Source organism: Lepisma saccharinum, chromosome 21 (assembly GCF_977018435.1).
Source record: "Lepisma saccharinum chromosome 21, izLepSacc3.1, whole genome shotgun sequence".
Lineage (NCBI taxonomy): Eukaryota > Metazoa > Arthropoda > Insecta > Zygentoma > Lepismatidae > Lepisma > Lepisma saccharinum.
Genome location: NC_139249.1, coordinates 61885060 through 61899420, shown reverse-complemented (window position 1 = coordinate 61899420; position 14361 = coordinate 61885060). Strand labels below are relative to the sequence as shown.

Below are 14361 nucleotides of genomic sequence, written 5' to 3'. Positions count from 1 at the left end.
ATTAACATTTCATGTTAAGGCATGACTTGGGTCTTCGCCACGGTTAGGCGTTATTTTCGCGACATATGTTATGTTGGAAGCTGCTTTACCTACGGAACACACAATGTGCGTACGTCTGTTCCATTTTGTCGCCACGATTCAGCTGTTTTCTTCCTTTCTGGAGCGAATATACAATTTTACTCTTTTCTAGTGAAGTAAGGTAGGTGAACCAAAGGCGGCCATAGTTAAGCTTCTAGGGCAACCTCTAATGAGAGATAAAGTTCTGAAATCAAAAGAAAGAACTCCTATAACAACGTGTACCAAATGGATATTTTGTATAATTTCTTCTCAATTTTTTAAAAAAAAATTACAAAACCGTTGCATATGGGCCACCTTGGGAATAGGAGTCCCAAAGATGGCCAACGGCTTATAGTTGCTTAGAAAATTTTGCTTGTGCTCAAGAAAATATATTTAGGTACTATTATAGTATGGGGGTGACAATTATAAATCATATATTTCGCACTTTTTTGCTTTGCTAACGTACTATTTTGGAATGCGGAACATTTCCTAAGGTGAAATAATGCATTTCTAACTAAAATAATGTCTATTTCTTACATTTACGAGTACTTACTGTTACTTGTTATTTTGATTCTGTAACACATTATGGCGGGCGATAGCGTACTGGTTCAGGGCGCGTTGTGCGAGTGTTTTGTCGATTTATGCAGTGTTGCAACCTCGTTCACCAGAAAATACCTACTTTCGTGCCCGGATTTGAAATTATGCTAATACCTCACAAACCATTGATGTTAGCCCCACAAACCATTCACGTTAGCCCCACAAACCATTGACGTTAGCTCCACAAACCATTCACGTTAGCCCCAAAAACCATTTTCCGTAAAGTTAGGTTAGGCAAGCATAGTTAAAAAAAAATATATAAAATTAAAAATACTCGAAACGTCATGTTCTAGTGAAAACACGCCGAGTTTGAAACACTAACTACGGGGTTACGTCATCTTAACACACGGAACATTGTTCTCTCATGCAAAAAGCAAATGGCGGCAGCAGAAACAGCATGTCAGACAGAGATTTTCGCAGAAAACTACCTGTTCTCGCATTAAAATGGATCAAAACTACATTCACGAACTTCCACAACGCTACATAAAATGATTTCCGTAAGTACTTTCTCCTGTAAATTTGAAGAAATCCGTCACCCCTATACTATAATGTTACTTATATTAATTTATGTTCCTACAATTAATTAGAGAACATTTATATGACCAGTATTAGAGTCACAATAATCAGTATTAAGTAGGTAGATCATAATATTGACTTACTCTTCCACTGGTGCGTTATATTTTTATATTTGCTATTGCTACTCTATCGATTTATCTACAGTTCTGTGACAGAAATATGCTTAGAGTGCCACGAAAATATGACAAATACGCATATAGACAGCACCAAATTAAATAAGGAAAATTCACTTGAATGCTTTAGAATGAATTGTAAACAGATGGAATTTAAAGAAAACAATCCAATGCTGACCAAGGCAAAATCTTTGTCTAAGGAAGACCCTGTTACAGTGTGGAAACTTTACGTTTTAGTGTAAACTCTGGATACCACGTTCCTCCCTCTCACATGTTACTATGGCACTGGTGAGGGCAATTCTAGGTCCATTTTGTTCTTCGTTATAATAAACAAACACTATGTGTATTTGTCTAATTTTATCGGCTTTATGCAATTGTGACCAGCCCCAGCCCTAGGAATTTTGGCGCCCTGTGCAATTTTACTTCTTGCCGCCCCACCCCAAAAAGAGAACGTAATGTTTGAACAACTAAGCTTGTTATCCGTGGCAATTTCACATCGTATAACCAATTTTTAACATAATGAAATGAAATAATACAAAATGTGAGAAGATGTTATTCATAAATAAAAAAAAATATATATTTAATTTCATTTGATTTGATTTTAAAGTTTTGGGTGCGTCAGCACTTAGGCTATTTTGCACCCGTCACATTATACGGGGTCCAGCCCCTTACCGTTACAAATAACAACTCTAACGTTGCATAACTAAAATCTTAAAATCGTAAAATATTCTGACTTCTGTTAAAAGCTGAGGCTGCAAAGGGGCACTCAGCACACATAAGGATAAGAAACAGGACTACACACAGAATTATACTGGCCATGGGGCCAGTCGCCAGAGCCTCGTTTGTCTGCAAAATGCAGTCCAGGGTGTACTACGTGGAAAATCACCGCTTACATCCCAATATATATTTAAATTAAGCCCAATAATAAAAAATATCTCTTGCATTTACTCAGCATAGTTTCTGCCGACATGCAGAACTCTCAGCTCTCCTATTTTGTTTCACTATTTCTTCATGACTATTTATACTGTACATAATTATTTACATTTTCCAGAACGTAGTACTTGAAGTAACATATCTTCACTTCATCACTACAATAAACTATGTATGTAGAATTATGTACGCCTCGTAAACCACGATTTCTTCATGATTACACTATTCACTTTGTACCTTTTCCCCCTTTAAGTTGGAAAGCTTACAAATGAACTTTTCTAGCTTTTCTATTTGCAAAGTCGTGAATAACAGAACCATAGCGCGCGCGTTGTCACAAACGACATACACTAAGTGCACTATCGTTACACCGTCAAGATCGTAAATCAGGTGCAACCAGCAACGACAAAAACACCGGATGTTCGTACTTACTATTGCATCTTGAAAGCAATGCGACGTATGGTAGATTAAAAACAGATTAAACCGAGAGAAACTAATATCCATTCCATAATAAATTAAATCTATCTGAACTGCTGCGGATATGTGGAACGTGTAGATGATAACACTGTGCGACAATGAAAATGCATTGTGAGGGAAATGCGTTTCAAGATGTCAAGCTTGGGGTGCAAATTCCACAAAAAAAACTTTGGAAATCACGCATGAAACATTCCGATCTAATGTTACCACGTTTTTGTGGAGTTCGCACTGTGCCTGACAACTTGAAACGCATTTGCCTCACAATGCACGTTCGTTGAGTTCGCCCTTCGTACCCGCAAAGCCTGATATTTGGTCTTGCTTTTCTCTCTTACAATGCATTGCAGAAGAAAATTTTCAGATCCAATTTTTGCAAACTGGAAACAATATTGATATAATAGGGTGCAGAATAGTTCCACGGAATTCCACGGCATTCTATCGTTTACAACGTTTCCTACTTCCGGTGCCCAGGTTCGACTCCGCTGCCTACTAACTACGGCTCTGAACTTGATAAGACTAAAGAAAGCAGGTATTGCGAGCGAAGCGAGCAAGAGAATTTTCCGAAACGTATTTTTATATGTATAAAATTTGAAATCGAGGACGGGCATTGCTCCTTTCTGTCCCCCCAACCCTCGTGCAGAAAAATGCATGAAATATATGAAAATTAATTCAATCTTGAGTATCATTCCGTCCTGCTACTATTGCATTCTGCTAGCCTAGCTTTTCTTTAATTCATTGTTTGGCCCCCTAGAATTAGTTTACGTCCAAGATTGGGGGGAAATCCCCCCCGCTCCCCTGTAGTTACGCCACTGCACATCCTGAGACAAGGGTTTGAACCCCAGGACCCCTGGGCTCAAGGCAACAGGAAAATACCATGAATGACATTAATTAGTTGAGGATGAGATACAGCTGGCATCTAGCCAACTACACTGCGTGACCAGAATCGCTTCCTCGTGCATTTTGCCGGGACAATCCCCGCGCATGACCCCTTGGCAGCATGAACGCAGTCATCGCCAAGTTTGGAATGCATGGCAAATTAATTATTCGGGAGTTACGTAATATTTTCAGTCAAACGTACTACATGTGAATACTGATGCACTAGTGAATGCATCACTGAATAGTGTTCCTGCATTTATCAGTAGTCTAAACAGTTAGTCATGAACTTGTCACAATTCTGTTCATCCGATTATATTGACTACATTTTCATGATTTCCCCATAAAAACAGTTCTCTCAACTTTCTGTCATTTAGCACTAGTACTCAAGGAAAGGGATTAAAGAAAATCGCAGTCATTCTGATAACATCACTTTCATTTACAGCTAATATTATGTATAACCCTTACTTATGTGCATTTTAAAATATTTTTTTAGGTTTAATCAGTTCATATTACTCATTAACAGTGGCGGAATGTATTTGTAATATATGTGTAGTGAACAGTGCCTTCAGACAGAGGAACTGGCACCACTGTTGATGGCAACATGGCCGACAGTGAATGGTCCTTGTAACCAAGATTGTTGCTTCTAACTTCTTGAGTTGTTGTTGTCATACTTCGTGTTATACAATAAAGTACGTTGTTAAGTTAACGATTAGTCTTTATAATAATAGCAAGACGTCGACACATGACGCAGTCGTGTGGAAACGTTGCGAACCGATGTGCCTACGTGTGATTATTGTTCACCGTCATGGAATCGGTTAAGGTTCCCAAGGAATTGCAGCTTTCGGGTAATCTGAGTGAAAACCGGCGTCGCTCTCGACAAACTTCGAAATAGTATATATGAAAGCAGCAGGACATAACACGAAATCGAGTGACGTAAAAGTTACCATATTACTTAATGGACAACATAAGAATTTTATTTTCCTAAATAGTATACAACATATGGTTACATAGAAAGATTATTATTTTTTTTGTATACGGATGGATAAAAAAAAAGGAGTCAAACTACTTTCGGAGGTATGTGCTTATACTCTGATACCTGAAAATTAACCCGGGGCGTCAGTTCAGCAATTTTTTTACGATTCCCCCGCTTATCTTTGATTCATCCTTTATTTTCCATTTTTTATTACAATAATTCATTGTGACTTTGGCATGAATGCCCCAGTGTGAAGAACCAAATTTGTTCTGTTTTGCGGAACAAAGTTGGTTTTACATCATTCTACAAGGTAAGAAGATTAAGATAAAGGTTAGTAATAGTAGGAAGTAAATATGTGTTAGTGTTTAACATTAATATTATTTATGAACACAGATACGAAATTACGTAAGTTTTATTGTATGTCGTGTGCATTAGTGTTGATGAATGAGATGAGGGATAGACATTAACACGATTCTATGAATGTTAAGCAGGGTCTATGTTCTAGTATGTTATGTTTGAGATAGTGAGAGTATTATTGGTTTTGAGATGTAAGTATTAATACTAGGAAGGGATATGAAAGAGCGAGTGGTGCTTGATACAGGGAGACTTGCGGGAGACCAGCAAGAGTTGGTCGGACTGGGATGAACATCGGTAGTCTAGGCGGTTGGTACCCGGGACATCATCAGGAAGGAAAGAGGTAGGGAGGGATTTCCTGGGAAGTATCGGGTACTTTAGTATGTTCGGTAGTGGAAATATGGAGAATTGTGAGAGGTTTGCAGATTGTTTAGTAACGAGAATAAAGAATGGGGTGTAAGATTACAGTTTAAGAAAAAACGAAAAAGAAAAATCTGGGTTAAATTCTGTTGGTTCCTGGGTCGAGTCCTTGCAGTGTTATCCTTTGCCTTTCTCCGGGGAGGCGTAACCTTTTTCTTATTTCTGCCGTATCACTGTCTTGTGTATTAGTGTCTCCTTCTTGATCTTCCTGTGATAGGTTTTACTTCATTATCCTCTTGGTGATCTCAATCCGAAATATGGATGTCCTTTTGTTGTTGTTGTTGTTATATTACTTAATACGTGTATAATAGGTGAGGAAGCTGTTGACTTGCTGAGTACTTTTAATTTGTCGGAAGAATCCAAGAGTAATTATGAACACGTTTTGCTGGCGTATGAAAATTACGCAAATCCCAGAAAAATTACTGTGTTGGAAAGGTATGTTTACAACTCTCGTGTGCAAAGTGAAGGAGAGTGCTTCGATAATTTTGTAAATGGTCTTAAATAACTTGTAAATTCATGTAATTTTGGAGACCAAACAGATAGCGTTGTGCAAGATCGCATAGTGTTAAGTGTTAATGACAGAAGCCTACAAGAAAGAATGTTACGAGAGGGAAACTTATCACTCGAAAAAGCCGTGGAAATGGGGCGTGCAGCAGAAAGAAGTAAGCAACAAAAACCAAGATTCAGAATAAGAATCCCGGTATGAATGTTGTTATGGTCGTGAAAGCCCGTAAGGAAGAAGAAGCTCGTCCAGTGAGAGGTAACGTGAATCTTAAAAAGTCGTACCAGAATAAGAGCAACAGGAATAAGGAAAATGAAGATGAAGTATATCAGTGCAAGAAGTGTGGTTATAAGCATAAAAAGGCATCATACCCAGCGTTTGGTAAGCGTTGTAACAAATGTAGTGGGTATAATCATTTTGCAGTTGGATGTAAAGTGAAACAAGTAAAATATGTGGAATTGCAAGATGACACGTCATATAGTGATGTTGAGGTGCTAAGTGTTACATCTGTGTTTGCAGCAAGTAGGTGTGCAAGTACCTATAATAAAGAAGAAAATTGTAATGAGTGGTTCAAAAAAATAAAGGTAGAAAATGAGGAAATTCAGTTCAAGCTAGATACAGGTGCTGAAGTTAATATAATGCCACTAAGAGTATTAAATAAAATCAAAAGTAAAGACAAGCTAAGGCCAACAAAAGTGGCCATAGAAAGCTATGGACGTGCAAAGATTCGTCCATTAGGTGTTTCAAAGTTAAGCTGTGCATCACAATGGTCTGAAACAGAGTTAGAATTTGTAATAATTAAGGATGAGTTCAGGCAATGTAAGCCAATACTAGATGTAAATGCATGTGTCAGCCTAAATCTAGTAAAAAAAGTGCAGGTTAATCAAGTATCCACAAGTGACAAAATTGAGTTCATTGAAAATAATAAAGATGTTTTTGAAGGAGTAGGTAAATGCTCAGGTAAATTAAGATTAGCAACAGATGAAAATGTGAGACCAGTCGCCAAGCCTCCACGAAGAGTACCTCATGCATTGAAACCTAAATTAAAGGAAAGCCTTGAAAAACAAGGTATAATAATTAAAGAAGAGAATCTTAATGTTGGGGTTAGTATGGAGCTCCGATCCGATGATCCGGAGTTGACGGCATATCTGTAAAAATGATAAAACTCTCACTTCCCCAAATCCTTCCACCATTAACGCATATCATTAATTATTCCCTCATCACAGGCTGTTTCCCGCATTCATGGAAGGAGGCAAAGGTCATTCCCTTACCTAAGAAACAGAACCCGAGCTCTGTAAATGATATTTGCCCCATTAGTATTTTGCCGGTACTCTCAAAAACCATTGAAAAAATAGTAAACGATCAAGTTCGAAAGTACATTGGCGACTGTAACATTCTTCCCCCGCAACAATCCGGTTCTCGTCCTCACTATAGCACGCAAATTGCTCTCCTGAAAGTGACCGACGATATTTTTCATTCAATGGACAAATTTAGTTTTACTTGACGTCAGCAAAGCTTTTGACACGCTACCACGCAAACTACTTCTTGAAAAGCTACAGTATTACAAATTTTCCCCAATAGCACTCAAATGGTTCGAGACGTATCTCCGTGGAAGGCAACAGTGTGTATTAACAGATAGACTGTCATCACCTCTGCTAGTGAATTCTGGCGTCCCTCAGGGTTCAATCCTGGGTGCTTTCTTATTCACGTTAGCAGCTGCTGACTTCATTACGTCAGTGAAATATTGTAATGTGCACTGTTATGCCGATGACACGCAATTGTATATATCGACAGATATATTTAATTTACAAAATGCAATTACACTATTAAATCAGGACTTGAAAAATATAAGCAACTGGTGTGAATCAAATGGCTTAGTTCTAAATTCAAATAAATCTACATTTACTACTCGTATTATCGGAAACAATAATCTACTGAAATAAATTAATCTCAGCGAATGCAAAATATTAATTGAAATGCAGAACACAAACAATACGAAATTTGGGTTTGACCATGGATCAAAAATTAGACTGGTCTGAACATGTACTGAAACAGTGTGGTAGAGGATATTCTTGAGTTCTTAAGTGCCTTAACACGCTTGTTGACTTTATTTCACCCAAAATTAAATTAAATTTGGTCCAATCTTTAATATATCCTCTTTTCGATTATTGCAACGTTGCTTACGGGCCAAGAATCACAAAAAGGCTCTCAGGCAAAACTCAGAAAGCCCAAAATGCACGCATGAGGTATGTCTACAGATTTAAAAATCACGAACACGTTCTACCTGTGCTTAATCAGCACAAAATTCTCAACGTGGCAAGACGGAGAGAACTGCACATGACCTGCATTACTTGCAATGTTATAAATAAAAACATCCCGGACTATCTGAGTGTAAAGCTTAAAGCCAGGACGGAAACGCATTCATACTCCACCAGAAACGCCGCTAATCTCCATATACCTCGCTGCAGAACTTCTGTTTCGCAATCTTCGTTTAGTTACGTGGCACCTAAAATCTGGAATGCACTACCGAACGAAATAAAACAACTGAACTACAAACACTTTCGTAGGGCAGTATATGATTCACTGATTGATGATCAGAAGCAAAGTAAGACCACATATGATTAAAAACTGTTTCCTGTGAATTAATAATAATAATAAAAAAGGGCCCAAACTAAGTAATAATACGTACATGCATATTATTATTATTTTTATTTACTTGCACACACGCACTATATATAGGTATTTCGTCATCTGTTTTCTCTTTGTGATTTTCTTGTGTAGAAGTATGTTCTTTTTATTTCTGTAGTGTCTTATAATCTTCATGTATAATAATGTACCTAGGTACTCTGCTACATCTCTCTTTGTCGGGTTAGGTGGTAGATCAGCATTTGCTGAACAGTCTAACAGAAACTGAAAAGTCATATGTTCAAATAGAAAAACAAATGTTAGCAATTCTATTTGCAGTAGAAAAGTTTCATTATTACATTTATGGCAGACAAACTGAAATTCATACAGATCATAAGCCATTAGTATCTATAATGCAGAAGTACGGTAGCAAATGTTATGTTAAATTGGTTACAAAGAATTAAAGTGAGGTTATTAAAGTATAATCTGAATGTAGAGTATATTCCAGGTGCAAAAATCACATTGTAGACTTGTTGTCTAGATCTTTCATAAAGTACAAACTGCAGAGTGATCCATTATTAACAGAAGTTGTCCACAGTGTAACCAGGCCCGTAGCCAGGAATTCTTTGTAGGGGGGGGGGGGCGAAGTCAACCCTAGAGGGGGCAAATTTTTAATATATTGTGTCGCATTGGCAGATATAACAGGGTACACAGAGGCACTTGCTCCCTCCCCCAAAAGAGATAAGTAACAGAAAAGGGATGATATCTTGAAACTTCAACGAACAAACGAACTTCGAGCAACATCAAATAGCAATATTTCGATAATGACCTTTCCAAATTGCCAAAGAATATGACATAAATACCTAGGTAGGCTAATAGGGACTGTATCTATTTGATATTTACAGGTCGATAATGTTAATAGATGATTAATATGCTCCAACAACTTTGGGCCTCTCTGCAGAACTGATTAAGGGAGCCCTTTATAAATCATGCTTCATAATGATTCCCTCTAGTTTCCAGTATGCAAGATTTTTACGCACAAAGGAATCTAACGAGAATCCAGCAACGCCATTGTGTTGTGTTATGCAAGAAAAATAGAATTCATTAAATAGTGATGGTTACATATTATCTACACTTTGATGAATTGTGTAAACATTTCTAGCTAATACATTTTTTTTGTACTTGCTAAAACATTAAAACATGGGTCCCTTAGTCCACCACGGACTCTATTTTTCTCAAATGGGAGACTCTTGCATCACTACAGACAACGTTTGCCAACTGGTTACGTTAACCATTTTGCAAAATATTGTGTGAATTGTATTATACATATTATAGTTTAAATACATGTTTTGACACCTGACAAACAAATAGGAATCCCTTGATTGACTTCTTGGATTACAGTGCCATCATTAATATTTGATATTAAGTTTCATAGAAAGAAATTGTTTTAATAGGGTGCAATAATAAAAGGCATTCTCTGTAACATTCTTTTTTCATATAGATCGTTAGGCTCCCAGGGCCGACTCCTGCCGCCCCATAGCTATGGCTCTGAACTTGGACTATAGGAACAGCAGAGATTGCGAGCGAAGCGAGCAAGAAAATTTTACGAAATGTTTTTTTATTTGTATAAAATTTGAAATCGAGGGGGGCAATTGCCTCTCTGTGCCCCTTGCAAGTGCCCTTGGCCGTTTGGTAGAAAAATACAAGGAACACGTAAAAACTAATTTAATCATGAGTATCCAATTGTCCTGCTATTCTTAGATTCTCCTAGTATTGTTTTTTTACTTAAATGTTTGCTTCCCCTAGAATGGACTTCTGTCCAAGGTCAGGGGGTGGGGACAATGCCCCCTGCCCCCTACCCCCTGTAGTTGCGGCACTGTTTATGAGTGTCTCTTCAACAATTTCACGTCATCCTTCATTGTTGCGATTAGCTAGAAGTGGCAGAAAAGCAACGCAAAGTAACAAAAATCAAATATCCACTCCCTCTCTCTACCACACTATTACCAGAAGATAGACTTGGGAAACAAAAATTTAAGCAATTCAAAGTTCATAGCAACACATCCAAGAAAAAACATCCAAACACATTAGGCACCTTTAATACAATACTACTCAAAATGTCACAACTGTTCTAGATACTGAAAATTGTGAAATCATTTCCCGAAATCTCATCTGGAAGGGAATCCCCCCCCACCAATCCTGATACGACATTATACGGAGTCCCATACACCCTAATAAATCACAAAATCAATAAGTGTCTTTGTAATGTTGCTAGAGTAACACATGATATAATTGTAAAGATTAGTGAGAATTCCAGGTAGGAATGTGTTCTGTATTTTTCACAGGGGAGCAGAGCAGGCTCTCAGGGGGGGGGGGCAGAGCAGGCTCTCAGGGGCGCAGTTGCCCCCTGCCCCTCTCTAGCTACGGGCCTGAACTGTGTAACTACACATTTGCAAATAAGTGAGCCACGAAAACAAGAATTTTGTGAACACACCAAAAATGATCCACTTCTTTGTAAAATAATGGAGTACCATAGAAATGGTTGGCCAGTGGAAAAGAAACATGTGCCAGATGATGTAAAATTGTACTATAAATTACGTAGTGATATTCATGTAGAAAGTGGATTAGTATTTTTAGGACATAAAGTAATTGTACTATTAAACTTAAGAGAAAAGTTTCTAAAATTACTGCATGAAGGTCATTTTGGCATTACTAAAACTAAACGTCCGGTGGCGTCTGGCTGTCAGGCGGGAGAGCCGAGTTCGATTCTCACGGCGGGTGATCTAAGGTCGAAACTTGTCTGGCCTTGTCCCTGCATAAAGCGACTCTAGGTGTTACTCAACCTCAAATAAAGGGTAGCCCGGTGGATAGCGGTAGTAAAGGCGGCCGGAGCGTCGTGCTGCTCAACTTTTGGAATAATTGTGCAACTGTCACATGCGACACTGGATCTCCTTTTTTGTGTAGTTGATTAATATCATTTGCAAAGGTATATAAATATAGGATAATCGATCTTCAGTACACCGAAAGCTTTATCTTCTTCTTTTCCCCAGTTCCACTTGTTGGTTTTCTTTAATAGCTCATACAATGGTCTTGCCTTTTGTGCAAAATCCCTAATAAATTTGCTTCTCCAATTACACATTACGAGAAATATCTGTAATTTTATCTTCGTAACTGGCTTAGGGAAAAGTCTTATCGCTTCATCCTTGTCTGTACATAGCTTAATTTCTCCGCCGGAGATTTGGATTGGATTGGATTGATTTGGTGTTTTAAGTTCACTTTATGCACAGTAAGGCTAATTGGGACTGGACCTACAGTTTAAAGTGGGATCCGAAACACTATGTGCCTCCACCGGGTATCGAACTCGGGAGCCCTTGATTACAAGGCGAAGACGCTACCACTACGCCATCGGGGAGGCCCCGCAGGAGATAATATGTCCTAAAAATGTAACTTCCTTTCTGACAAAAGAACATTTCTCTAGTTTCACTGTTAATCCTGAATTTTCCTAATTATTTGGTCAATACCCAATTTATCCTTTTTATATGGGAATCCCAATTTTTGCTGTGGATACACATATCACCTACATATATGGCTAACCAATTCTTAGTTTCTATCCCAAATATCTTGTTTAATGCAGTCATAATGCCGAAACAGATGAATTTAAACCATATGGCAAAATCTTGAGCCGTATCTGAATTCTGTATACTTTCTTGACTTCTTCTCGATCTGGAAAGTATCCCAGGGTCAAATCAAAAGAAGTAAAGTATCTGTTTCCTGCAAATGAGTGTACCATCTCATCTATTCTATCCACCTGGTTTCTTGGAAGTAATACTTGTTTGTTTAGTTCTCTCAAGTCTAAGACTGGTCTAACTCCTTTGTTGACTACATGCATAGGGCTTACATGTATGCTATTTGAATCTTCTATAATTTCCCATCTTATCCATTTCTGAAGTTCTTCTTCTACAGCTTTTCTTCTCGCAAAATGTATCGGAGCCTGTTTAGATACTATAGGTATTTCTGTATCTACTTCTATTTCGTAGGAATACCCTCTTGTGAGTCCTGACTCTTTTCTGAACAAATTCCTATGCTTCAACAAAAATTCTTGAAGCTCCTTCCTCTCTTCTTTGGAGATATCTTGGCATTCATCAACCTTTTTTATTTCTTCAACATATGCAGTGTATTTATTGTCTTCTTTATTCGTTTCACTTTCACTTTCTTCACATATATCATTTGGCACTGCCTTCATCTGTCCGTACATTAAATTGAGGTTGCCAATGCATTCTTCTCTCTCTATTTCGCTGTTCACAGTATCCATAGGAACATTTAGTCTTTCTTCTTCTACTGACTCTAGATTCAATCTTCTATTTGTCTGACATTTGTTGTTAGTTCCCTTAAAAACTTTCTAGGACATTTATCAGATATGTTCCCGTTGAATTTAAGAAGATGCTGCAATTCTTGTGGCCTAGGGATCCTGGTCCTATAATTCTCGTCCCTTGAGAATTCATTGCCCAATATATCTAGCAGTCTTTCTTTATTTCTTCCATCTTCGCTACTTTCCTTTTCCTTTTCTTGAGCCGTTCTGTTTTTCTATATCTCTTATACTTCTCTTCTTCCTCTGTCGTCGAATCGTCGTTTGAGCTATCTTCTCTTATTTTTTTCTTAATGTAAGTCTCTTCCTCCTGTTTTTCTAGAAGACTGGGCTTTCTGTTCCTATCTTTAACGGACAGCTTCCCAAACTTTCTTTCTACTTCTTCCATCTTCTTCTCAGTCTTATCTATTCTATATACTGCTATGTTCAACTTTCTATCGGTTTCCCTTTCTTTACTCAAGATTTTCGCCTCTAATTGCTTATGTATTCCTTCTTTGCATGTATTCTTTGCATTTTCTTCCCTAATCTTTACAGATTCCTTCTCGATCTTACTATTTATTTCCATGTTTCTTTCTTCATTTAACACCATTAAAAATTCAATTTTGCTTTCGTTCTCGTCTATCCTAGAAAATGCTGCATTCACACGATTCTCATTTTCCTTAATTTCTCTTTCTCAATGAAATGTCTTCTTATTTGTCGCTTCTAATTTTTCTTGTATTTCTCTGCAATTCTTGTATTTTCTTTCTGAGTTTCAGTACTTCATTCTCAATCCTTCTATTCGTTTCCAAACTTCTCTTTTCCAATAATAACGTTGTATCTTCTATCTTCTTTTCTAATACCTTCCTATTTTCTTCGCATGCCTCAGTTATTCTTTTGTACATCCCCCAGCTTTTCTTTCAATTCTCTGCTGTTTTCTTCTAACTTTTCTTCCACCTTTCTATTAATTTCACCAAACTTCTCCTTTAACTCTCTGTTATTCTCTTCAATTCTTTGGGCGTTGGCTTCCATCTGCATTGACATTCTTTGAAACAATTATATTACATTCATTTCTTCTGTCTTCTTTTGTTTTTCTTTCAACCTTTCTTTCTTGCAGTTCTTACATAAGTAGCTTTCTTCCCTTTCGCTTATTGATATATATTTTTCCTTTCTTATTCCTGCGCACATCTAGTGTCTCGTTTCCTTACATTTGATACAAACAATAATTTCTCCCTTGTTTCCTTCCTCTTCACAGCAACTCTCCGTCTTCCTTCATTGTAGCTTCTACATTCTCGTTTCCATCTTTAACATAATAAAATCGAGGGACAAGAAAATGCGTGGGTGTGGTTTATGTCTTGATTTCACGAAAGTACACCATGACATTTTACTAAATACATTGGACCACAATTTAATCAGAGGTTTAGCAAAAAACTCCTTCGCTTCCAATTTAAATAACAGATGTCAGTACGTGGATATTAACAGAATTAAATCACATAAATTCATCCTCACAATAGGTGTACCGCAAGGT

At 37.5% G+C, this 14361-nt stretch overlaps 1 long non-coding RNA gene across 2 annotated transcripts in view; it reads left to right on the top strand.

The window, feature by feature from the left end:
- The window catches only part of LOC146004346 (uncharacterized), a 145981-nt gene that overhangs the window by 108667 nt on the left and 22953 nt on the right, over nucleotides 1–14361 (top strand). Inside the window, exon 1 of one of the 2 annotated variants that reach the window (XR_014443917.1) lies at nucleotides 66–199. The exons of the other annotated variant lie outside the window; for it this stretch is intronic. This is a non-coding gene — a long non-coding RNA (uncharacterized LOC146004346). Of the gene's footprint in view, nucleotides 1–65; nucleotides 200–14361 lie in introns of those variants that run through there. 2 annotated transcript variants of the gene reach the window in all.